Raw genomic sequence first — 27,850 nt, forward strand, 5'->3', positions numbered from 1 at the left:
TAAGGAGGCACTCACTGCTCCTCTGTTGCCAGCCTGGCTGACCCCTGAGGCTGTGAGAAACTCGATAGTGGCCTGCAGGACCCTTGGAGGCCTCTAAGGAGAAGGAAGGCGCTTGGAACCATTTCACATGTTCATTAGATACAATTTTAAGACCCAGATGGGCACCAGAAGGTCACAGAAATACCTGGTGGTGTATTTCCAGCCATTGTAATTTGACCAACTCAGAATTCATTACAACAAACAGGTAAACTAGACACAATTTTTACCTTCTCATCCACTCATTCATTGATTCATTCAGTGATTCCCTCATTCATTCATCACTGTATTCTGTGATTTGTTTGTTCGTTTGTCCAGTCAGTTGTTTCCTCTTTCATTCATTTGCTCAGATACCTGCATAGGTCCACTTCCTCTCCTCTTTCAGATCTTTTTTTCAAATGCCACATCATTAGAGCAGCCCCTCATCCCCTCCCCTACCACAGAAAAACCCTTTCCCTGTTTTTTTTTTTTCCCTCTCCATAGCATTTTTTCCAAATACTGTCCAAGTTACTTGTTTTATTCATTGTCTGTCTCTGCCAACTATAATAAACAGGGATTTTGTCTACTGATTTTATTACTAGAGCTTCAGTGCCTACAATAGTATCTGGCATATAAAGGACTTAAGACTTGTTTATGAAATTAGTGAATCCACTCATTTATTCCATAGATGTATCCCTGAGAGTCTGCTGGAGAGAGCATTGCTTCTGAAGGGGGTTAGGACCCAGGGTAGGGGTTTGGGAAGGAGGCCTGTAGACTGAGCTGCGAAGGCTGGAGATGTTGAGTTGGCAGAGATATTGATGGGTCATACATTCTATGTTGGTGGGACAGCTAGTGCAAAGCCAGTGGAAGAGTGCAGAGCGTGTTTGCTGATGATCCGAGGCTGAATTGGTGAGTAATTGAAGGTGGAGGCTGAGGGTGGGGGAGCTTTGGGGATGACTCAGGTTATGTGTTGGAGAGTCTGGGTGGAAGGTGATGTCATTAACCAAGGGGGACTTTGGGGGCTTTGACCGGAGAAGGAAAGATGATGGCTTCAAGATCTCCCTTTCAAAAGCAACTTTCAATTACAATTTGACCCACATTTTTTTGTGTTGTGTCGACTTTATTTTTGATTCACATTGCCAAGCGCCAGGAGAAGAGGGCGTTTTGGCCGCCCCATCCATCTCGGCTGTCTTACGTGTAGGTGTCTGTGAAATGTGGCTTCTTAGCGTGGACGTGGAGGGGGTTACACCATGGAAGACCCGCCCAGGAGCTTTCCTTTGCCGTGGTTGCCGTGGGCTGTGGCCAGACTGGTCCTGAGATGAAGCATTAGTGTTTGACACTTGGACCCGATTGCCTCCAAATGATTGTCTGCCTTTTGAAAATTATAGGTAAGCCTGCTTTGGCATTTTGAGCAAACATCAGCCACAGCTCCATAGCTATGGATTTTATGTGAAATTACATAAAATCCCCCAGAGGAGAAGGAAGAGGGAGTGAAGCAACTAGGAAGACTTCTTGGGGGAGGGGTCTTTCAAGAGCCGTTTCCTGGAAAAGTGAGCAGACCTGCCCTGTGGGGGCCCCAAGGGAGGGCAGGAGGAGACATAGGTCCCCCTCACAGTCAGATTGTTCTAAGAATGGGATGGGTTGACTTGAACAGTAGTGAGCCTCCTGGTCCCTCAAGTGTGCAAGCAGGGGCTGGACAGCCACCTGTTAGAGAGGCTGCAGAGTGGTGGCTTGTTCTGGGTGAGGAGCTGGAGTGGATTTTACCTTCGAGGTGCTTCCAGGGCTCATACCCCAAGCTGCTAAGAGATTTTAAGATGTCACATCATCACCCCTCTCCTGAGACACCCACTCCCCAGCAGGACCCAAACCCATGACTGTGAACGATGGAAATTAAGGTGTCAAGAATAGGTCATAATAAAAATGTTCTCACTAGTGAAAACAACAACAACAAAGGGACAGGGTTGGCATCACCTGCTATTTTGGAAAACCCACGGAATGAATGGATCGAGACACTGAGCATCAGAGGGTCTAACAAGACCAGAAAGAGACACAGCCAGACATTACGTGCTTCTGAGAAAACAGCACAACCCCACCATTCGTCCTGCTGAAGGGGTTTGAGCATAAGTCTGACCTACCCTCTGATTGCAGCTGCCAATTTGCAGGGAAAACTGGGGACAAAGAAAATGGTGAATGTACCATGAATATACATTCAGCAAACTGTGGACTCTCTGCAGCGCAAGGAGCCTTATCTTCAGCAGATGAGGTGTCAGGACAAGTAAGGATGGAGGTGGAATGCTGGGGTCAGGAGAGACCTAAATTAAGATTTGTCAAAGATAGAAAATGGGCACGACTAAATCACAGTGTCTAGGGATGTACATTCAAATGATAAGATTTTAAGGAAAAGCAAGAAAATTATAATTATCAAAGTTAGGATTGTGGTTATGTTCGGGGAAGGGAGGGGGCTGTGACTGGGGGGAGGCATTCTGAGGGCTCCTGGGATGGCTGGCACGCCTCTACTTTTTGATCTTGGTAACGGTTACACGGGTGTTCACCTTATAATGGTCATTAAACTGTATGTTTGCTTTGTGTGGTTTCCTGTTATTTTACAATAAAAAGGTTAAAAAGAGTGAGCCACATATGCAGTGCTTTGGTATTACTCCTCACGTGCCAGTATGCTGGCAGTTCTTGGCTGCTCTGAGTGGGTGACAGGGACTGGCAACCTCCTCTTTCTTCTAGTCCCTCAGACCCTTTGCCGTGAGAGATAACAGAGGAGGGAGAAAAATGGCCGGATGGAGAACAATCATTACTTAAAACCGCAGTGACAGCAATAGCAAGAGGGAAGTCCATCTGCGGAGTTTTCTGTCTCCCGTTAAGTTGATGTGTCCCTTCCTAATTATTCCCTCTTTGGTGGGACTTGGTGGGGATCCAGGTTGGGGAAAGGAAATATTGGGGGCAGGGGGGGGGAGTCTGTTATACTGACCTGCGTCCTGAAGGGGCCAGACCTCCATTCCTGCGCCCATCAAATAAACTAAACAGGCAAACAGAGAGGGGTCTTCAGAGAACTTTCTTATGAGCTTCAGGGGTGGGATGCGGGGGGGTGGGGGGGTCCCCAGGGACCTTTGAGAAGCCTAAGGCCATCTTATCTTTTCCATCCCAGGGGACCCCACCCCCTGGCAGTGTTGCCCTGGGAAATTCAGCAGGTCCCCTGGGTCTCGTGGCCTCCCGGGAGAGGTGATAATCGGTTTCCTGTGAGATAAGGCGCAGGAACATATTTAGATAAAAACAAAATCAAGTTGAAATCCCTGAGGGGGTGGTACAGAAAGGTCCTGGCGCCCACGCAATGGCGCCAAGGCTTCCAGTCTGGTGAACAGGGAGCCTGGCCCTGTCTTGGGCTGGAGACCGCCAGGCCACCAAAGTCATGTGCACTTGTGTGTGTACGTTTGTGTGTTAATGTGTGTGTATGCCTGTGTTGGGGGCCCTGGAAGGGACAGGCCTGACCCCTGCTCTGAGGGGCTTACATGAGGGTTCCCTAGGTTGTGCAGGAGAGAGACTCAGCTCTGGGGTTGGGAGCCCTGGCACTGTTCTGAACACCGCTGTGTGACTGCAGGGAAACCACGTGACTTCTCTGGTCCTCTGTCGTCTCACATGAAAAATGAGGGGATGGAATAAGATGGCCCGGGGGTCCCTCCCAGTTTTAACAGTAAGGGATGCTAAAACTGGAGGATTTCTGAGCTCATATTTTTTTCTGCTTTTTAAAAATAATCCTCACCCAAGGATATTTTTCCATTGATTTTTAGAGTGGAAGAGAGAGGGAAAGACAGAGAGAAATATTGATGTGAGAGAAACACATTGATTGGTTGTCTCCTGCATGCGCCCTGACCAGGGCCCTGGGCCGGGGCAGAGCCTGCAACCAAGGTATGTGCCCTTGACCAGAATTGAACTCGGGACCCTTTGGTCCGCAGTCTGATGCTCTATCCACTGAGCCAAACCGGCTAGGGCCGAGCTCATATTTCTTTGCCCTTCATCCTGGGTACCAAATTGTTTTCTTGGTTATGGTCATGCCTCTCTCCTGGGGAAGATGCTGAGCTGCCTTGACACCTAACCTCCTCATTTCTTACAATCTTTGGGGGAAAAAAGGTGCATCTCTACCTTTCCTGACTCACTCCCAGTGCCTGCGGTGCATGCACACCTTGTGAACATTAGATGAAGGGGCACTGAGCCGTACAGCCCAGCGCACTCCTTGTTTGGCTGGTGGTGAGAGCAGATGGTGGCTGTGAGCAAACTGGAAGGAAGAGCCCCTTTGATTCAGCAAACACAGCCTGGCGGTGTGCACACAGCTTGCGGAGTGGAACAAGAGCTGAACTTCACCCCCGCCCCCGGCAAGGTGTCTTGGACAGTGAACAACCTGTACAACTGCACACGGTGGACTGTACTACTGACCTGTGTCCTGAAGAGGCCGGACCTCCATTCCTGCTCCCATCAAGTGAACTAAACAGAGAGGCGTCTTCAGAGAACTTTCTTATGAGCTTCAGCACCCAGGACAGGCCCGGGAGAGAGTAGGAACCAGTAGGGTTTACGGAGCCTTCGACATCGTGGTTCAGCAGCCCAAACGCAGGTGGACTGTGCAGACTCGAATGGTCCCAGCAGATGCCCTGGCCTCCTATTCACGGAGAAACAGAAGCCAGTACATGGGACCTCCCTCAGCTTCCCGCCACCAGAGCCAAGAGTCTAGTTGAGTCCCGGCTGCATTCCTCCCCTGTCACCGTCTCCAGCCACGCTGCCCTTTCCTGCATTTCTTCCTCCCACTTCCCCTCCTACCTAATGCATCTGTTTATCTTTCATGTCTCCTTGAAGCATAACTTCTTCCAGGCCAAGGGGAGGTGGTGGGGGCTTCCCTGACACCCCACACCTGTTACAAACTCCAGTAGCTTTCTGCACTTTTTCATAATACTCTGCATTTGTCATTTATTCCTTCAGCTTCTTTCCTTCCCCATAGACTGTAGGCTGCCTGGGGCAGGGTGGTGCCTGCTTGTTCATTTGCTATTAACTCAGTTTCTAGCACCCAGCCTGTAGGTGGAGGGCTGTTGTCTGTGGCAGAATAGATGCATGGCCCCATGTGCGTGAAGTGAGGTGCACATTAATTTGTGAGTGCTCCACACTCCTGCGGCTCACTTCCTCTGATCTCATCTGCAACGTGGCCCCCGGACCCCTCGAAGAATAAAACCCACCCAGCGCTGTCTCCACAATTGCAGCCCACGGGCAAGGAGAAGGCCAGGAAGGGCCAGGCCCTGGGCAGTGCTGGCCACCCACGGGGGTATCGGGGAGAGGCATTGGGGTTGCCTTCATTGCGCTGGCCATGGGCACCCAGGGAGCTTCGTGTGCAGGCTTTGTGCATGTGAGAGAGACACACTGCGGGGATCCGAGGGACGTGTGTAAGAGTGTGAGGCTGTGCGTATGAGCAGCAGGATATGCATGGAGCTGAGTGTGGGTGAGTGAGACTGTGTGAGACCGTGAGTGCACAAGCGTGAAGGGCACGGCACCGATGTGTAACTGGGGCGTGTAGCTGTGTGGATGTTTGTGGCAGTGAGCCTGTGAGGTGCATGTGAGCATGTGTGTGTGACTCTGTGTGGGGTGCATGTGTGAGAGTGTGTGTTCTGTGTGCACAGCCAGCAACAGTGTGCAGAGAACAGACCTCTCTGGTGACGTGGTTTTCCCAGCAAGCCATTTTCTGCAGAGACGCATTTGAAGTGGGCAGCAGGCAGGGAGGGGGGCCAGACGGAGTGGAAGTGAGGGGCCAGGGCTTCTTGTGTCAGCCCGCAAAGGCCTCGGAGGTCCTCCCTCCTGGCCCAGTGCTCACCTCAGCCCATAGCATGTCACAGGGGTGAAGTAGAGCTCATGGGCCGCCTCCCTGCTGGGGGTTCTGCCACTGCTGCCCCTAACCTGGCTGCTCCCTGCCGTGAAGCTGGGCCCTGGGCTGGGAAAGGGCTCGGGAAAGCCTTGCCCATGAGCGATGTTTGGATCTGGCAGCAGCCCTGGCTGTCGGCTGGGGCAAGGACCTCAATCCCAACTTGGCCTGTTCAGTGGAGGAGACAGCCCGTGCCCTTCTTTTCCTGGGCATGTCCTCCACCTGCTCTCGCACCCCACTCCCCAAAACCTGGACTGGAGAGCAGGAGACATGGCCCAGAGGCTCAGCTCTGCCACAGACCTGCTGTGTGACCTTCAGGGAGCCCCTTGCCCTCTTAGGATGATGGATAGATGCTCTCTCATCTTAAATTCAGATGAGACGATGAGGCCCAACTCATCTCCAAATAGAGACAAAGCCCTGTGACCCATTTGAGCAAAATTATCTCTTGAAGCTCTCAGGGCAGGTGCTGAGTAGGATCTAGTACAGGAGAGGCACACAGTAGGGCTTCAGGAAGTGCTTAATGAACTGGAGTGGGACTCATGCCTTCTGGGAAAAGGCCACCGGATCTATGCTCCAGGGGACTGGGCTCGGGGTAGACCTCAACCCCAGGCTCTTCACTAGACCTCAGGATCTCTCTAGAAAACGGCGCCCCCTGTGGGTGGATGCATCATAGCAACGATGGACCAATGAAGCTCCCGGTAGCACCTGGCAGGTGTCAGGGAACTTTCCATTAAGCCCTCACGCTGATCCCCACCCCCTCTCCACGTGGGGGGCATTATGAGCCTCACTTAGGGATGAGGAAGCGGAGGCTCCTAGAGAGAGGTGAGCGCTGGAACAGCAGGCGACGCGGCGCAGCGGCCACCTGTCCTGCCCGTGTCCCGCCGCCGCCAGCCCAGGGCTGACCTCCCCAGGCAGGGCAGAGGATTTGCACAGCGCAGCTTCCTGAGAGAGTGGGATTAAGGGGAACTGCTCGGGTGGGCCAGAGCCAGGGGCCAGGGGGAGGCCAGGCGGAAACCCAAAACCTCTGCAGCTGTTTCCAGTTTGCTGCCTGCTGGACCGCGTGGGGTGCGGTGAGGATGGTGGCGAGTACCTCCCCGTCCTTCTCTGTGCACCCCTGTTGTGTCCTGGGTCTTTTCAGCTCTCAGTCTGTCTCTCTTTCTCGCCTTAGGTTTTTTTAAAGTCTATCTCACGGAATCAAGGAAATCTTGGGGTGCTGGGTTCCCCTGACCCCACGCTTTCTGCTAGTTTGCACTGGACTCTCGCTCACTCTTGCTGGTGCAGGGAGGTAGCTCCGCAGCCGGAAGAGTGGCCACGAAGCCCAGGGCTCAGAGCTCAGCGTCAGGGCCGTAAAGTGCCAGCACCAGAGGTCATGCCAGGGCTTTGGGGACGCCCTTCACCGCTCGGCCAGGCTCTGCCGCTCCGTGCTCCCGACTCCCCTTTCCTGGGCACGTCCTCCACCTGCTTTCATCCCCGCTCCGCAGGTTCGCACAGGGAATCTCCACGAGGAGCTGGCTCCACCTCTGACTTCATCTCCAGGCAGAAGGCAGGACACCTCTGCCCCCAGAGACAGCTCAGCCAGGGATGGGGTGACGGTGGGCTCTGCAGTAGACAGACCTGGGTGCGAATTCTGCGTGACGCTTCCTCGCTGTGTTCCTGCGAGCAGCACGCCCTGAGCCTCCGCTGTGAAAGGAGGTGGTCCCTGGGCAAGCGGCGCGCAGTGCTGGCTGCAGAGAGGCTTCGGGACACGGGGCTGCTGCCCCACCCTCTCCAGCCCGTGACTCCGTTTGACCCAGCACTCTCCTGCCCTCGTGCTCCCATGGCTCACAGCTCCCGCCACGTTGCCCTTCCACATGGCTGTCAAATCTGACTTCCAGGGACTTACCCCAAATGCACTGAGAGAAGCTGGAACAACGCTCGCATTCTCCCACTGCCATCCTTTCCTCAGGCCGAGCCCTCAGCAGGAACACCTGCCCCACGACCTCCCACGTGCCCACCTATTCATGTGACTAAGGCCCGCAGGCCTTCCATGATGTCTCCTCTGGCCACTCCGCCAGAAGAGGGCCACTTACTTATTGCTTCACCCGACCATGCAGCCTCATGAGACACCCCCATCAGTGCCAGGTCCTGAGCGAGGCTCGCGGGTCAGAGAAAGGGCCGGCCCTGCTACGCACTCCGTGGGCCTCGTCAGGTGGGCAGGGGGGCAGCCTCACCCCTGGCATCCGGAGAACAGCAGGAAGGTCGCCAGGGAGAGGAGCATGAGGGAAGGTATGCCCGAGGGCAGCTGGCCTAGCTGCGTGGGCACTTCTGTTCTCTCCCCAGCAAACCTCCCACCCAGCCCTCAACACTGGTCAGCTCACCTACAACAGAATTCCTCGGCTGAGGCTTAGAGTTCAGGCTCCAAGTCACAGGCCAGGTGCCAAGGACCCTGGGTTACCCCTGAGGTAGGAAAGCCTTCCACAGCCAGGGCTTGCCAGTCCCACTTGCCCGCCTTTGGGCCAAGGCACTCAAGATTCCCGGTGGGAGAGGGCAGTGTCAGGTTCACCCACGCTGGAGTGTTGCTTCGGTTACTTTCTAGGTTTAAAACCATGGGCACATTTTTTAACCCCTTTAAGCCTGAGTTTCTCCTTTTGGAAAATGGGGATGAAGAAGAAAACAGAGAACAATGGTTATGGCACTTGAGTGTGCATCCCCTGGAGGGCTTGTTGAAACAGACTGCTGCCTCCTCTCTGCCCCTCCTCCCCTTATGGAAATTCAGATCTAGTAGGTCCGGGCTGGGTATAGAATCTGTATCTCTCACCCCCTCCCAGGTGGTGGCTGCTGCTGCTGCCAGTCCACAGGCCACATGGCACCAAATAGCATTGAGATGGGAAAAATGGGCTGGCTCTGTCACAGGTGCTGTTGGGGTGTCACATGACATGTACCTGATGCTCTCACCTGGCTGCCCTCCTGGGGCAGAACCCAGGCTCTTCTCTTTCCGTGGCGGGGCTTTGGGCAGTAAGCACTTCACCCCCACAATCCCTGCCTGCAGAGCCCGCAGCAGGGCTGTTAAAATCAAGTCATGAAAACCTCACAGAGCTCATAAGGCCCCAAGATGGACATTTCAGCAGCTTGATCCCCATAGAGGCGCAGAGGAGCCGGGCCTGGGTTTGGGGTGGCCACGGACAAGTGGCCAGCTCAGGAGAGTCCTCCCAGGGCACTCGCTGAGGTTCTTCCTGGGCCAGGCCACCATCCAGACCCCAGCCGTCAAAGCCTATCTGGAAGCCACTGCTCAAACTAAAAGGTCACCGAGGCCACATCACCAAGGGCACTGCTTTCCATGCCTCATTCTGTTTAGTCCTGAAAACAACTCTTAGAAGTTAAGTGACTTGACCAAGGGCACACAGGGAACTCTTTGTGGGGCCGGGGGAGGGCTAGCAGTTCTCCTGGGGTGTTCTCTTTCCCTGCACTCCTGGGGGATGGTGACAGCAGCCTCCTCTCTCTGGCGAACCCGTGGTAGCAGCACCCAACGTGTCACAGAGACGGAGGAGGAGATGGTTGTTGCAGGGCTGTGTCTGTGAGCCTGGGCACTCGCTTTTGGAGCCTGGGCTCCGTGCCTGACGCAATACGTGCCTCCGGTTTGCGCCTCAGCCCACCCTGCTGTAACCACTGCTCTGATCCCTGTTACAGAGATGCGGACACTCAGAGCCATCTTTGCTGCTCACCTCCCCATAGCGAAACCTTTACGCATCCCAGGATCTCACATCCCACCTCTGATGGTGTTGACCTCACGGTGTGTCCTGACTGATCTTGGGCAGCTGTGTCCCCCTCTGAGCCTCCTCAGGCAAATCCAGGCTGGACTGGGCACTCATCCACGAGGCAGAATGAGCGCCCGATCACAGGGACACACTGAGCCTGGTCTTGGCCCCAGGCTGAGCCCTGGCTCATGCAATGCACCGCCGGGCACAGGGGCACTTGGAGGGGGAGTTGGTGTTGAAGCTTTTCTCACACATTAGAACAAAGCCTTTTGTCATGAAGCACTGTGTGTCCGGGAATCTATGAAGTCCCAGTGCATGTTTATTTAGAATTGGGTAAAGGAAATAAACTCCATCTTTCTTCAGAAAAACGTGACCCCCAAATGTCTATAACGAAGACTTTAAAGTCACCACTGCACATGCAGGCCCCTGACCTCAGAGGCCAGGCAGGAAGAACTTGTCCTCGGGGCTCAGACGCGGTGGGCACGGTGGCCTCCGAGCACCTCCAGGGGAGCCTGAAGATTTTGCCCCAGGTCTGTGCAGGCAGGGCCCATGGCTTTGGTTTCTGAGTTTTATTACCCGAGGTGAATTGTTTCGAGAGTGTGTGTTGATTTGTGTGTCTGTGGGTCAGAGTGTAAGGCTGTGCAGTTGTGAGCACGCGTGTGTTACCTGTGCGTGTGCTTGTGCGGGATGTGGGCTGCGTGCAGCATGAATGGGATGTTGGATGTGTCTGCTTTGTGGTGTGTGTGGTGTGTGTGGTGTGGGGTGTGTGTGTGTGTGTGTGTGTGTGTGTGTGTGTGTGTGTAGGGGGAATTGATGTGTGTTCTGGGAGCCTGTGTGATGACTTTAAAAAGTCTTGGAGCTCTGTGTGTGTTGCAGGCCTCTTCGGGGATGCGTTGTGGGTTTGTGGGGGGCTCCGGGAATTGGGAAGGGGTAGTAAAGCTGACTGGGACACGAAACAAATACAAGAAACATGATCTTCTTACGACCCAAGAGCTGAGGTTTAGTTTGATACAAAGGCAACAGTTGGAAAACAGACCATCAAAGGAGACCATTTCGGATCCACTTTTGCTTTAAAAAGAAACCAGTCCCAAATGACAGTGCAATTGATGCAAAAGTTGTCTTTGAGCCAAGGGCACAAAGCTGGCTGTGGAGCCGGGCACTGCTCCTGGGTCTCAGCCCAGCAGCCCCACAGCCAGGCTTTGAAGTGATGCTCTGATGTGCAGGAAAGAGCATGGGCCTCTGCACAGTGGAGATCTGGGTTTAAATTCCAGCTCTGATGTTCACTCCATATATAACTTTGAGCAGGTAGATTCCTTCTCCACCCCAGTTTTCTATCTGTAGGCTGGGCAATGGTATTGTCTTAGGGGCTATTAAGGCAATGAAGGGTGCAATGCATGTACAGCACCTATAGTTTATGGGACATAGGCATTTAATAAACAGGTGCTTACCCTCTGAGCTAGTTAATCTCTTTCTTTCCCACCAGCTCTGTGACACTTCCCTGACCCATTCTCTGCCTTCTTCTGTGCCCCAGGAGTTTGACTCTATGTATGGTTTCACCTGGTCCTTTGGCTTCCTGTTGTATTCAGCCAATGGAAGGCTCCAGAAGGAAATGGAGGGCCAGGGAGAATGCCAAGTGTTGTTTTCTCCTCTACTCCCTCCCTGTTGGATGCTGACTTTGGTAGTGGCTGTGTCTTCTAGGTATGGTTGCAGCTCCTGTTGGGCAGCCCCTCTCCCAACAGTGGCTATCGCTCTCACTAGTAAATCCCTTGAAGGAAAAGGGGTGGTAATGGCTGGTCCCTGGACACTTCTATCCTGTGTTGGGTCCCCTATGCCTGCCAAATCCTCTGTAAATAGCCCTTCATTAAATTCCAATTAACCTTCTGGTTGAACCATCTGTTTCCTACAGGGAACCTAATAGACACACTCATCACTCATCCTGGTTTGATCTAGTAATTTATCCCTGTAGAGAGCTACAGAAGACATAGAGATGAATTAGGTGGATTTGTGTGAGCTCAAATTCATGATTGAGATCCAACTTCTCATTTTGCCAATGGGAGAAAAAGAAGCCCAAGATGGAACAGGACAAAGTCATGTCATACAGCAATAGAGTGACCAGATGGATAAAAATTTAGAGCTCTTACCTCCTCAACCCCATAGACCAGTGGTCGGCAAACTCATTAGTCAACAGAGCCAAATATCAACAGTACAACGATTGAAATTTCTTTGGAGAGCCACATTTTTTAAACTTAAACTATATAGGTAGGTACATTGTTATTAATTTAATTAGGGTACTCCTAAGCTGGCCTTTGCTAAAAACGTCCTCAATCTGATTGAGGTACGTTTGCTGAGGTCGACCCCTTCCAACTCTCCCATCCACACTCGTCTTGTATACTTGTTTCAGATAGACGAGTGTGGATGGGAGAGTTGGAAGGGGTTGACCTCAGCGAATGTAACTCAAAACAATGTACCTCCCCTGCGCTGCGTATCCTGTGGCCCACCTGCACCGCGTCTCCCCTTCGCCCGACCGACGGACACCCCCCACTTCTTCTAATGCCACTACTTCAAAATAGACTCGCCCAGGCCAAAAACCGACTTCTGCACATGGGCCACGAAGTTTCAATCGCACTGTATGTGCATGCCCACACGTGGTATTTTGTGGAAGAGCCACACTCAAGGAGCCAAAGAGCTGCATGTGGCTCGTGAGCCACAGTTTGCCGACCACTGCCATAGACCCATTAGTCTTTAGTCTTTCTTTTTTTTTAATATATTTTTTATTGATCAAGATATTACATATGTGTCCTTGTCCCCACGTTACCCTCTACCCCCCACCCCCCCCACCCCCGCTCATGCCCTCACCCCCCCGTTGTCCATGTCCATTGGTTAGGCCTATATGCTTGCATATAAGTCCTTTGGTTGATCTTTCCCCCTTACCCCCACCCTCCCCTACCTTCCCTCCAAGTCCCGACAGTCTTTAGTCTTTCGTTAGAAACTGTTGTATAATATTGTTTACTTGTGTCACGAGTCTAGTCTCTGACAATATTGTAAATCATTTAGGTCAGAAATCTTTTTTTTTTTTTTAAATATATTTTATTGATTTTTTACAGAGAGGAAGGGAGAGAGATAGAGAGTTAGAAACATCGATGAGAGAGAAACATTGATCAGCTGCCTCCTGCACATCTCCCACTGGGGATGTGCTCGCAACCCAGGTACATGCCCTTGACCGGAATCGAACCTGGGACCTTTCAGTCCGCAGGCCGACGCTGTATCCACTGAGCCAAACCAGTTTTGGCAAGGTCAGAAATCTTGACACATATTCTAAACATCCCCAAGACACTCAATACATGTTTTATTTATTTAACAAACATATCTGAGTATCCTATATAATAAAAGGCTAATATGCAAATTGTCCCTATGGGTGGGAGTTTGACCAGGAGTTAGATGTGCACTAACCACCAGGGGGTGGTGCGGAACATGGCGGGCGTCGGTGACACAGTGCTGGCAGTGGGCGGCAGTGGAGGCGCTGCCAGCCCCGATGCGCCCCAATGAGAGCAGGACCATAGCGGGATGGTGAAGCAGGTGAGTGGGTGGCGCCAGGCCAAGGCAGGTGCAAAGGGAGGCCCTGGCCAGCAGCCACAAGGGAGCCTACCTGTATATGAATTTCGTGCACTGGGCCTCTAGTCTTATAATAATAACTATCATTTGTTGAGAGCTTCCTATGTGTCAAACAGTAAATTAACTACTTTATATACATGTTTTCATCTAATTGTCATTTTATAGATGAGGAAACTGAACCATAGAGAAGTTCACCAACCTTCTCTAAGTCTTGAAGTTAGTGAGTGGCAGAGTGGGGTTTTCTTAAGCACTTTGCTCTCCTGCTTCTCTATGATGTGTCAAGGTCTGAGTCAGATGCTGAGGGTTCAGGGGCTTATCAGACATGACCTCTGTTCTTAGGGAGCTCAAGACTGAGTGGGAGAGACATGTGTGAACAGATATTCCAGGGGCACACAAATCCAACATACAGCCTAATATCTGACAAGAGATACAGTCATGCTGGATGCTGGGTCCCACCTCAAAATCGAGCCCTGAAGATGCCACGGATTCAGAGAGATGTGGATTAATTTCAGATAAAAAAACTTTGAGGGGACGCAGAAAGAAGGTGGTAGAGTCCTGGGGATATGAGAGGTGGGTGGGTGCCTGAAGCAGAAGAGTGCAGGGGCCATGGATGGGGTAGGCTGGGAGAGGATTTTGTGGCAGCCTGAATGTTCTTCACATTGCCCTTGCTGGGTCTCTGACCATCTTGTTGTCACTGCAGGGTAGACAACACCAGTGACAGTGTTAGTGATACGTGGCAGGAGATGGGTCAGCCTCTGAGCACCCCTGAGGAAAACAGTTAGTATACAAGGAGGAATAAGAATTTAAAATAAGCATAAGTGCCTCAAAGAGATCAAGTGGGGTATTGAGAATATGAAGTAGGTCCAAATAGTTGTAGAGGAGAAACAAGGGGATATTCTGGATATAAGACAGTTTATCACCAAAAGTTTTCTGAAAGAAAAATTTTTTGTGAAGAAGGATAGTGAATCCAGAAAGAAGTGTGATACCAAAAGCAATACCTGGAAAATAAAGGTAAATATGAAAATAAATTTAAACAAACATTAACTAAATCAAAGAATAATAATATAATATTAAGAATTATAATAAATTTCAGGGTCAAAAGTTAAGGTAGAATTAAAGTACTGCATAATAGCATTTAAGCCCGACTAGTGTGGCTCAGTGGTTGAGCATTGATCTATAAACCAGGAGGTCATGGTTTGATTCCAGGTCAGGGTACATGCCAGGGTTGCGGGCTCAATCCCCAGTGTGGGGCGTGCTGGAGGCAGTCAATCAATGATGCTCTCTCAACAATGATGTTTCTAAGTCTCTCTCCCTCTCCCTTCCTCTCTGAAATCAATAAAAATATGTTTTTAAAATGTCATTTAAGATGAGAGGAAGAATTATTTAAGTTGAAACATTCTGAAGTCTTTGCACTGTTGGGAAAGAGAGAAAATGTTACTTAATTTTAGATTTGGTTAAGTGTGCATGTTAAAAACTTAAAAGTAACTAGTAAAAAAGTAGAAATAAAATGTATACATTTTAAAATAGTACAGAAGAAAATAAATGAAAGCCTTGGTTAATTCAAAAGGAACAGAAACAGAAAATTAAAAAAAGAAATAGAGGAAAAATAGGGTAAGCAGAAAGCAGAAAAGATGTTTAACATAAATCCAAATAGATGAGGAACTCCAGTAAATGTAAATGGACTAAAATCTCCAGTTGAAAAAAGATTGTCATATTGGGTAAAAGTGAACAAAAAACTCTCTGCCCCTATGTTGGCTACATGCTATTTATCCAAGTCACACTTGAAACATAAGGACTCAGAAAGGTGGGGGGGAAAGAGTTTAAAAAAGATATTGTGAAGGTAAGTAAGATTGACGAATGATTCCTGAATTGCCAAATCCAGCAATGTTTATTAATAACACATTGTGACCTATTTGTGTTTTTTTTAATAATGCAAAGATGGTTTAACATTTTGAAATCTATTAACTCAATCTCAAATATTTACAAATTAAAAGAAAAAAAACAATTATCTCAATAGATTCAGAAAAAGCATCTGTCCATTTATAAGAATTTCAGTAAATTAGGATTTATAAAGGACATTCCTTAACCTGAAAAATTATTCCTTAACCAAAAAGTTACAGCAAACACAATATGTTTTGGGGGAAATTTTGAAATACTCCCTTTAAAACCAGGAATTAGGCAAGGATGTTTTCTATCACTGCTTCTATTCAACTGGAATTCCTAGCTAGACTAGTAAGGCAAGACAAATAAGTAAAAACCATATTGTGAGTGATTATGATTAGAGATAATGATCTATGTCGAAACCCAAGAGTATCTAGGGACAAACTATTAAAATGAATTGGAGCTCAGTAAACTTGCTAGATATAAAAAAAAATCAATATACAAAAATTGGTTGTGTGACTATATACCACAACAAAGTGTTAAAAATGAAAATTTATAAAGGTAACATTTATAATGTGAACAAATAACATAAGGTACTTAGGGATAAATTTAACAAAACATGGGAGAAAATTATAAACCTTTATTTTAAAGTATTGAAGAAGATCCAAATAAGTGGAGAGACATATATTAATGGATATGAAGAGTAAATGCTATAACAATATCCTTTTCAGTAAATTAATTATACATTTACTAGAGGCCTGGTGCACGAAAATCATGCACTGGGCGGGGGGGTCTCTCAGCCTGGCCTGCACCCTCTTGCAGTCTGGGAGCTCTCGGGGATGTCTGACTGATGGCTTAGGCCTGGGCATACTTAGCACTGCTGTGGAGGTGGGAGAGGCTCCTGCCACCACCGCTGCGCTCGCCAACCGTGAGCCTGGCTTCTGGCTGAGCGGTGCTCCCCCTGTGGAGTGCACTGACCACCCTGTGGGAGTGCACTGACCACCAGGGGGCAGCTCCTGCATTGAGCATCTGCCCCCTGGTGGTCAGTGTACATCATAGTGACCAGTTAGTTGTTCCCCTGTTTGGTCAATTTGCATATTAGCCTTTTATTATATAGGATTGGAATTAAAATAAAAATCTCAACACGTGTGTGTAATTTTAATAGCTCATTTTCAAACTTATATGGAAGAGTTAAGATTCAGTAACAGTTAAGAAACAATTGAAGAAAAAGAGCAAGTTGACTAAATTTGTCCTAGCAAAAAGTAAGACATTTTAAAACCTTAGTAATTAAGACATTGTGTACATCTGGACTAGATATAGCTATGTAATCAACATATTTCTCCTTCTCCTAGAAATCACTCAAAGCAACAGAAAGAATTTTAAAAAATATATTTTTGGCAAAACTTGAGGACAGATATTATCCCAAACTCCCAAATATGTATAAGAACAGCCCAAAGTAGCTAAGATTAGAAAGAAAGCAAATATGAGGAGGTGAAGGGAAAGAAGCTCGGAAAAAGATTTTTTTGGATATTTATCCAAAAGTTTATTGAAGGACAAAATATTCTTCCTAAAGGTAAAAGGTATGTCCTAATATGCAAAACTACATTGCCTGTTATCAAAAACAGGGGCAATGATGGAAGTAAAATGGGCTAAAGGGAAATACCTTCCTAGAACTGATTTTGTAAGATGTATATATAAAGTTAATAAGCAAGAATTACTTTCATGTATACATATAACCATTTGGGAGATATACTGAATGAAAACATCTCATTTACAAGGGCAATGACAATAACAGCAAAATAAATTACTTTGCAGTAAGGTTAACATGTAGCAGTAAGACTTATACACAGAAAATGTTGAAATACTTCTAAGGATACAAAGAAGACTTAAATAAAAGAAAAGACCATGTTTTTGGCTAGGAAGATTCAACATCATAAAGATGTCAATTATCCCTAAGTTACTTTCTAAATTTAATGCAATCCGAATGAAATACCAGCAGTTTTTTTTAACCAGACAAGCTAATTCTAAAGTTCATGTGAAAAAATAAAAAAGTGATACATTCAGGAAAACTCTGAAAAGAAGAGTAGTATCAGGGGACTAGCTCTACCAGACATTAAAACATATTAAAAGTCTCCATAATTGAAACAGTGAGGAACTGAAGCATGAATAGCAAGACAGGACAATCAACCATAATAGAAAGTCCAGAAATAGAAGTGAGTACACATATGGGAGTTTAGGACATGAAAAAACGGGCTTCTAAAATCAGTGGGGGAATGATTCACTATTCAATAAATGCAGTTGAGGGTCACTGGTTGGCCAGGTGGAAAAAAGATAAAGTTAGGTTTGTACCTTGCACTATGTACTAGGATAAATGTCAGATAATTAAAGATTTAAAAGTGAAAATAGTGCTACAAATGTGCTATTAAAAACCTGAGAAAATTCTATATAATAAAAGCCTAATATGCTAAGTGTCCAGTCATTCAGTAGGCCGTTCAACCAATCAAAGCGTAACATGCTAATGATATGCTAAGGCCACTCAACTGCTATGACTTGCACTGACCACCAGGGGGCAGATGCTCTGACAGGTAGGTTAACTTGCTGCTGGGGTCTGGCTGATTGAGACTGAGCAAGAGAGGCCAGGCTGAGGGACCCCACTGGTGCACGAATTTGTGCACTGGGTCTCTAGTCCTTTTATAATCTTGGAATAGAAAAAATCTTTTAAATTATGGCTCCAAATAGAGAAGACAGGGAAAGATAGAAAAATTTAACTACATGTTATGCCAAGATATAAACAAAGTCAAAAGATAAATTGATGGGAAGTAACATATATTTCCTCAAAAGGTGAACTCTAACTTCTAACATGGTCCTAGAAGTCAATGAGATAAAGAACCAAATGCTCAATAAAAAAATAGGCACAGGATATGAACAAAGTGGGTCATGGAGAAAGGCTCTACCTCATTCACACCAATAGAAATGTGAATTAAAACTACAATAAGGCATTACGTTTTTACCTGTCAGAATGCTAAAAGATATCCCAGAGTTTGAAAACATGCTTTGTTGTCCAGGCCAAGGAAACATGCTGGTAGGGTATAAATTGGCATATTCCTTCCTCATGGAGGGCAATCTGGCCAAAACCTACTTAAATTACCAATGTATATATGCTCTCTATTAGTCAGGCTCCCCAATGAAATAGAACTAATAGGATGTAGACATAGGTAGATATATACAAGAGGAGATTTATTATAGGAATTGGCTCATGTAGTTATGGAGGCTGAGAAGTCCCATACCCTGCCATCTAGAAGCTGAAGAACCGAGAAAGCCAGTGGTATCATTCAGTCTAAGTCCAGTGTCCCGAGAACCAGGATGTCCATGGGCAGGAAAAGATGATGTCCCAGCTCAAGAAGAAAGAGAGAATTTGTTCTTTGACTTTCTGTTTTATTCAGGCCGTCCACGGATTGGATGATGCCAACCTGCCCACGATCACCTGAGAGCTCAATCAAAGGCTAATCTCTTTCAGAGGTTCCTTCACAAACACACCCAGAAATAACAACTTACCAGCTTCCTGGGCATCCCTTATCCCAGTCAAGTAGACACATAAAAGTAACCATCACATTCTCTGACCTAGAAGTTCCATTTCTAAGAATCAACACTCTAAAACTGGATAATGACACGTGCAGAGCTCTTTGTCATAGCTAAGATGGGAAGCAACCTAAATGCTCATCAATTGAGGACTAGTTAAAAAAAACAACTACGGTGTACACATTATTTCCAAACAGAGGAAAACCATAGAACTGTACAAAACAATAAAGAAGTTCTCAATGTACGGACATGGGGAGACCTGCAGGACCTGGTGTCAGGTAAAACCCTAGTGCACATGGAACATCACCATTTGTGTGAAAAGATGGAGGAAAGAACATGCATTGGCTTGACTATGCGTAATAAGTATACATTATCTGTTTACAGGTGGGATGAGGATGAATGTGGGAGGAAAGCTTTTAATTTTATACCTTTTTATTTTGTCCTATATCCGTGTGTTACCTATTCAAATAATTTAGTACAATTTATAAAAATCTCATAAGCAAAAAAATATAATATTTGGCACAGGTTTAGAGAATAAGTTAATGGATCAGAATACAGAAACTTGAAAACAGATGCCTACTTACAAGGAAACTCTTAACACAATAGAGGTGGCATCCCAAACCAGTGGGAGAATGACTCAATCGATTGTGTTGGAAAAACTGTTTTCTCTATATGGAGAAAGTAAAACTGGACCACTAACTCATTCTACACAAGTTAACTTTAGAATCAATATGAAAAAATGTGGGAAACAAAAACTTAACACTTTTAGAAGAAAACAGAGGAGTATCTTTATGGCCTCAGGGTATGAAAGGATTTCTTAAACAACTCACAAAAAACACAAACAAGGGTGGAAGAAGATGGATAGATTTGACTACATTAAAATTTAAACATTTACGTGCATCAAAGGACACTATAAACAAAGTAAAAAGAGAAGTAACAGACCAGGAGAGGGAATTTGCAACACAAATAACCAAAGAAAGTGATTTCTAGCCAGAACATATGAAAAGACCCACATATCAATTAGATAACGCAAAGAGCCTTATAGAAAAATAGTCAAAATATAGGAAGAATCAGCTCACAGGAGAGAAAAACTGAATGGTACTACATATTTGAAACAATGCTGCAAGGTACTAAAATTGGTGAAAAGCAAAATGAAACCACACTATGATTACATTATGCACACATCAGATTTGCAAAAATGTGAAAGCCGGACAATTTCAAACGCTGAAGAGATTCCCGTGGAACAGTGGGCATGCTCATGCACTGCATATGTGGGTGCAAGTGGGTAAAACTGCTTTGAAGAGCAAGTTGGTAATACTTGATAAAGATACACATATGCATTTCATGTACGTATGAAATTCTCACACAAGGAGGCATGCACAGGAATAGTCTCGGCGACACTGTTGGAAGGAGTAGAAAAAATGGGTGCAACTTAACTGTTCAAGAGCAGAATTGGTGAGTAAGTAGTGGTTGCATTGAAAGGCACTGTTAGTGTTGACAGTAAAAGAACTGGAGCTACATAAATCAATATGCATAACTCCCACAAACACAGAATTGAACAAAAATAAAACAAAACACACACAATGTAATATACAGGTAATGTATTATAGAACTGCACACTTGAAACCTATATAATTTTATTAACCTACTAGAGGCCCGGTGCATAAAAATTTGTGCACTGGCGGGGAGGGGGGGTGTCCCTCAGCCCCACTTGTGCCCTCTCACAGCCTGGGACCCCTCGGGAAATAATGACCTGCTGGCTTAGGCCCACTCCCAGGGTGGCAGAGGGCAGGCCCAATCCCTAGGTGCAGCCCCTGGTCAGGCTCAGAGCAGGGCCGATTGGGGAGTTGGGGCACCGCCCCCTGTCATGCCCAGAGCAGGGCCATCCTGCTCTGGGGTTGTGATGCCATCCCCAGTCACGCTCAGGGTAGGGCCAATTGGGGGGTAGGGGCGCTGCCCCCTGTCACACTCAAGGCAGGGTCGATGGGGAGGTTGCTGTGCCACCCCCTGTCACGCACAGAGCAGGGCCGATCAGGGGGTTGAGGAGCTCACCCCTGTCACACACAGAGCAGGGTGGATCAGGGGGTTGAGGTGCCTTCCCCTGTCATGAACAGAGTAGGGCAGATAGGGAGGTTGTGGCCCCACCCCCTGTCATACACACAGAGCCCCAGGGCGATCAGGGGGTTTTGGCACTGCCCCCTGTCATGCTGCTCCCGGGGCCAGGAGGCCTCGCGGCTCCGCTGATCCCAGTGCTGGGAGACCTCGCGGCTCCTCTTGACACTAGGGCAGTGAGGCCTCGCTGCTCTGCTGATCCCGGTGCAAGAAGGCCTCGCTGCTCTGCTGATCCCGGTGCTGGGAGGCATATTATCCTTTTACTATATAGGATAGAGGCCTGGTGCACGGGTGGGGGCTGGCTGGTTTGCCCTGAAGGGTGTCCTAGATCAAGGTGGGGGTCCCCACTGGGGTGCCTGGCCAGCCTGGATGAGGGGATGATGGCTGATTGCAGCTGGTCACACCCCCTTCAGGGTGGGGGTCCCCACTGGGGTGCCTGGCCAGTCTGGGTGAGGGGCTGAGGGCCATTTTCAGGCTGATGGGTGACTGAAGCTCCCAACCTCTCCTTTTTTTCTTTTTTTTTTTTTTTTTTTTATTCTGGGATTTAATTACCTTCTATGGCTGTCACTGGAGCTGAGAGCCAGCTTTAGCTCTGAGGCTCGGCTCCAGCTCTGAGACCTGGGCTGCTGAAAGCAGGTATCTGGGTTTGTTTGGGTTCTATAATTGAAACACTGTTGCAACTCCAGCTCAGCCACTAGCTGAAAGCATGGGGTTTGTTTAGCTTCTATAATTGCAACATTCTTTCTTAGAGTGCAAGCTCAGAGCCCAGCAATGGCAGGCGGGGAACCTTGGCTTCCTCCTTCACTGGAGCAAGCAAGCCTCCTGTTCGTTTCAGCTGCCTGGCTGCCGGCCGCCATATTGGTTGGCAGTTAATTTGCATATCACCCTGATTAGCCAATGTGAAGTGTGTCGGAGGTACAGTTAATTACCATGTTTGTCTATTATTAGATAGGATAGATGTCACCCTAATAAACTTAATAAAATTAAAAGAACACACACACAAAACAAATTGCAAGAAGACATATATAGTATAGTAACATTTGTCTAAAGTTTAGAGTAAGGCAGAAAAAACACTATATAATGTTTCTGCTCATATGAATTTTATATAATGTGTGGAGGGGCATTCCTAAAGATCTGAATGGGAAGGATACAGCTTGTCAGAGAATGTGATTACCTCCAGTGGGAGGGAAGGAATGGGTGGGAGAGGTCCTCACAGGTCTTCACTGTATATGTATTGTTTTCCTTTCAATCAGAAGGTGGGTACGTGGATTTTTACTTTTTTATTCTCTACATCTTCTCATGGCAGATATATTTTTAAATTGCAAAGGGTGAGTATTTCTTAACAGCAGAAAGAACTACTATCATAGAAAATACAATAAGGTATAAGATATCTCTTTGTTTTTTATGCTAACCACAGAAACTATTAAGTATCTAGAAATTAACTTATTATAATACCCAACTCCATATAGTACCAAACAAAATTTCCTTCTCCCCAACACTCACCCTATTCTTTGATGTGGACAATTGATGGTTTCTCAATTTTACCAGCTAATGCCTATGAAGCACTGAGAGCAGGTCTCACACACAGCAAACATGGATTAAATGGGATCAATTATGATGTTTTAATCCACCACCGTGAGGTGGCCTCTCACACTTTGACTTTGTTGGGGATTTCTAAAAGGTCAGGGTACTGTGAATGTTAATAGAATAAACAATAAACCAGTTATTTGTCAGGGGTTTGGTGTGTGTGTGTGTGTGTGTGTGTGTGTGTGTGTGTGTGTGTGTATGTGTGTTATTTTCAACTTATGAAAGGAGAAAAGGGACCTAGAGAGGGAAAGGGTCTGACCCGAGTTGTGCAGAGGGCAGTGGCTGAGCCAAGACTAGAACCTGGGGTTGGGTTGAGAAGGAGAAGGATGAAGGTCATGAAAGGAACTGGTGAGGAAGGGCTTAGAAGGGATAGGAGGAGATAGAGACGAGAAGGAATTGCGAGGGCTGAGAAAGTGAGACTCCATTTGGGTCTGTCTGCTGTCTCTCTCAGGTTGGAAACAGTTGAGGACACCTCAACATCATCTCTGGGGGAATTTCCTTGCCAGGCTTCATGGTACTGTTCCATTATCTCAATGCAGTGGCAGCTTTTGGCCAATTCTGCTCTTGAACATTTAAGTTGCATCCATTTTTTTTTTTACTCTTTCCAACAATGTTGCAGAGACTATTCCTGTGCATGCCTCCAACTCCATGCTTCTCTGCATTCTCATGGAAAACCACAGGTTCCTAACTAGTCCCCAGTACAATGTCAGCCCCTGGGCATTTCAATCAGAAGCCTGTGAGAGATGAGTTCATGGGCCTCCGCCAGGTCTGCCTCTGGTGAGACACTGAATCCCAGCAGAACATGATCATCAGTGGGATAGGGTGGGTCCCCAACCTGAGGACAGACTACCAAGGATCTCAAGGCCTTGGGAGGGGCTCTCCAACCTGCTGTCGATTCCACCTGCCCCATCAGTCAGACACAGCCACATCCACACTCACAGGAAGTGAAGGTTGGAGACCCCTCAATGGAAAACATAGCATCCCTGTTGAGGACAGGGTGTCCGTCATACTGGAGAATAGACACGTTACCTCGCGTGATGCTGGGAACAGCCTCTCTCTGGTGAGATGGGAGGAGGGACCAAAAGGGAGGAAAGAATACTGGTTCCCTCCAGAACTCTGCATTCTTCATTGTACAATCTTCACACTAACTCCACACGGTGGGTATTACTAATTCCAGTTCATAGAAGAGGACAGTGAGGCTCCAGGAGATGAAGTAACTTAGCAAAAAACCGTAGTAAATGTTTGGGGCTGATGGTGACAAATTCAAGACTCGAACCTAGAGACTACTGATTGCAAAATGAACTCTTTCTGCTAATGTTCCATGATGCTGTATTCCATATGGAATGGAATAATATTAGAGCTGTTGTCTGAAAAATAGGAGTGCAGAATACAGGGGAGAAGGCTGGAGCCACAGAGACCACGATGAAACCCTGCAGCAGGATCCGGAGACCGCATTGGAAGGGCCCTCAGTCTTCAGGCTATGATCTCAGGACACGGGCCCTCTGGTCTTGTCTCCAAGTTCTACTTCTAGGTCATGAATGCTCAAGCCATGAGCTCTCTGGAAAATCACTTCTTCTCATCTAAGCCTGTGTCCCCGGCATTCCAACCATCATCACACTGTGGGATGTGGATGTTGGCCCATGGCTTGAGTGCTGGCCCTAACTTCAGGCATGGATGTCTGTGGTCTCCACAGGAAACTGCTCCTGTGAGGCAGGGACCAACTTCTTGAGTGCAGGGGATGGACATGCGGGGGGGGGGGGGGGGGAGTGGGGTGGGGTGGGGGGGGAGAAGCAGGTTTACAGTTGGGAGTAAGTAAAACATAGAGTTTATTCTTGTATTATTATTTATTAATTATTGTATTACTGTATCTTTCATGTGAATAACTATAGACCTACGTTTGCCCCACCCTGTATTTTAACAGCATGCGGGCAAAGGGACATACCTCCAGGCTCAGGGCACACCCTCAGCTGGAAGGGATGGTGCTCAGGGGAGTGGAAGCAAGAGTAACTTAGAAATCATCATCTCTAGACTACGGGTTCCACATCCATGTTCCTGACAGTGCCTCTGTGTGTGTGTGTGTGTGTGTGTTCATGGTGGGTGTGTACATATAGTCTTTGCTGTGTGCAGTGATTTGATTCCCCATCATCCTCTTGAATTAATCCACCAAATCTTGCAATCCTATGGGGAGAGCTACAGGCCCTTCCATGGATCCCCACTCCTCTGGGACAATGTCCAAATTGCTCCGAGGAGTACACTGACTCTCCCTGACCTGACCTGATGGCCTCTTCGCCTCCTCTCTTGCCATTCCTAATCATGACCCCTCCCCCTCTTCCCCAGGTGCTTGCCATTCTCAGATTGCCCCAGGCCTACTTACCTCTATGTGTTTGCACATACAGTCTCTCTGCTTGGAGTGTCTTTTTTCCTTCCCATGTCTAGCCAACATAATCAAGGGACACTTCTCCAAGAAGTCTTCCCTGACCTAACCAGGGTGGGTTCTGTTTGTATGTATACCTTTGCCATGGAACTTTCCCATACTCACCCATGCCCTGCCCCTCTGTAATTATCTATCTCTGTGTCTGTTATTCTTCCACCAGACTGTAACCTCCTTGTGAGAAGTGGGTCTAATCCATCATTGCATTTCTATAGTCCCACCCAGGGCCAGGCACAGCGTGGGTATCCAGTGAGTGTTTGATGAATGAATGAATGAATGAATGAATAGCAGTGTAAGGTTTATGGGGGCTGGCCCTGGGTCTCTACTGCCTGAACTGGAATCCTAATTACTGTACTTACTGTGACTGTGAGCAAGTTTCTAATCTTCCTGTGCCTCAGTTTCTCATCTGTAAAATTGGGCCAAATAGGGGTACCTGCTTCATTTGGAGTTGTTATGAAGACTTAATGAGTCAATATATGAAAAGCACTTAAAATGGTGTCTGGCACATGGCAAGTGGCATAGTAAATATTAGTTGTAATTTTTATTGCAACTAAATAATTTGTTCATTTCTCCAATCGTTGCTGCTAATTTTTTCTCCATAAAACATTTCATTTAGTGACTTTTCCTGTGCCAGGCATTGGGTTAGGCATTGGAGTCACAGACATATGTCAGATAGCTCTTGTCCTCAATATGGACAGGCATCAGGGGAGACAAACACAAATACTGAAAATTACATCCCCAGGGAGGGGTCCCAGTGCGCAGAGGAGCATGGCTCAGGGCAGCAGACAGCCCCTCTCCCTCTCCTCTTGGAGCTCTCTGAGGATGAGGTGGCTCCAGGGAGAGGCACCTGTATAAATGAGAGTTGACCTGGGAGGTCCTTGAGGTCTGGGAGCCCTGAAATCCAGGTCCTCTGATTTTTCATTGACTAATGCTGCATTTCACTGAATGGAAGCTTTCTGTTAAATCAAAACAGACGAGGTTTTAAAAATAATTCTAATTGATTCCATCCCTAGAGTTCAAATCAGTCGCTCTCGGACCCTGCCAAGAGAGGAGTTGTGCGAGTGTGCATGTGTGCACACCTAGGTATGTACAGACAGATGACAAGAGTGGTCACTTTTCAAATACCTACAGTGCACCTGTCACAGCGCTAGGCATCTTTCCTACTTGATTTCATATAGTCTTCATATCACCTCTAGGAGGCAAGCACTGTCATCAGCACCATTCAAAAGTAAAGGGACTGGAGCTCAGGGAGGTCAAGACACATGCCCAAGACCATGAAGCTGTAAGTGGTAGAGTCAGCACTTGTTCTTGGTTCTTCCTAGTTTCAAAGCAACACACAGTGAGGGGTTATGAGAGGAGTGAGACCAGAAGGTGAGAAAGAGTCACTGGGCTTGTTTTGATGAAGCAAGGGACCCGAGAGACGTGTGATAACAACAAAACTAATACTAATGGTAGATGCCATCTGGTGAACCCACCTACTGTGTGCTGTCATTGGCGCTTTATAGACATGAAATCCTCATACTATTTCTGGGAGGAAAGTATTATTCTCAGTTTTCAGATAAGGAAATTGAGGTTCAGAAGGATTAAAATAAACTTCCCAAATCATATCACAAATAAGTGTTTCTGGCTCCCAAGCCCTTGTTTCTCTGTGGATATTATGTACATTACTAGAGACCTGGTGCACAAAAATTTGTGCATTCAGCAGGGGTGGGGAGGGGGGTGGGGGGGCGGTCCCTCAGCCTGGCCTGTGCCCTCTTGCAGTTTGGGAGCCCTCAGGGGATGTCCGACTGATGGCTTAGGCCCTCAGGAGGCGACTGGGCAAGCTGATCAGGGAATGGCTCTGGCCGGTGAGCAGCCAGCCCCACCCCGCCGATTGCCCCTCCACTGCCACTGGTCGCTGCCACCCCCCGATTGCTGTCCCCTCCTTCTGCCCACTGACACGCACCTTGGCTGGCCCTGCTCCCCGCCGACCGGTTGTTCTGCCGTTTGGTCGATTTTCATGTTACAGTTTTAATATATATATATATATATATATATATATATATATATATATATATACACATATATACACACTAGAGGCCTGGTGCATGGATTCATGCACCAATGGGATCCCTCAGCCTGGCCTGTGGGGATTGGGCTGACACCGGCTCTCTGACATCCCCTGAGGGGTCCCAGATTGTAAGAGGTTCAGGCCAGGCCAAGAGATCCCACTGGTGCATGATTGGGGCCAGGGAAGGACTGTGGGAGGAATCCAGGGCGTGTCCAGCCCAACTGACCCAGTCTCCATCTGCAGGACACCAGCAGCAAGCTAACCTACTGGTTGGAACGTCTGCCCCCTGGTAGTCAATGTGCGTCATAGCAACTGGTCAAATGGTCCAACGATCGGTCAGACACTTAGCATATTAGGCTTTTATGATATAGGATATATCCTAATATATAAAAACCCTGGGTCTGTCACACCCGGAGGCTTGACCAACCAGGAATCAGTCCTGCAGTCAGGACTGCTGTGGCTGCAGGTTCAGCACTGACTGCTGAGGGGGCTGCAAATCAGGCCCGGAGAGAGACCTGAAGAGAGAAGCAGGGTCTGATCCATAGCCTGTGTGGCAGCTGTTGGTCAGCACTTGCCTCTTTCTTTCTCTCCCTGAGCCAGCAGTCACACCTCCATTTCTCTCCAGGCTTCCACCAGGGCTGCTGATCAGCCCCACCTTTCTGATCAGGCCCCATTGATAGGCCCAGAGATGCTGACTGGCGTAGAAACCGATTAATCAGAACCAAATCTCGGTGAACTGTGAGGAGCCAATGGCTGCCTAGGTGTCAGAGCTTTTGACACTGACTGGCATAGAAACCGACCAATTAGAACCAAATTGGCCGGCAGAGGAAGGCAATTGGGAGTGAGATCAGGCCTGCAGGGGAGGGCAGTTGGGGGCGAGATCAGACAGGCAGGCAGAGACAGTTTGGGGTGATCAGGCAGGCAGGCAGAGGGGTTAGGGGCAA

The sequence above is a fragment of the Myotis myotis genome, unplaced genomic scaffold (assembly GCF_014108235.1).
Source record: "Myotis myotis isolate mMyoMyo1 unplaced genomic scaffold, mMyoMyo1.p scaffold_m19_p_2, whole genome shotgun sequence".
NCBI lineage: Eukaryota > Metazoa > Chordata > Mammalia > Chiroptera > Vespertilionidae > Myotis > Myotis myotis.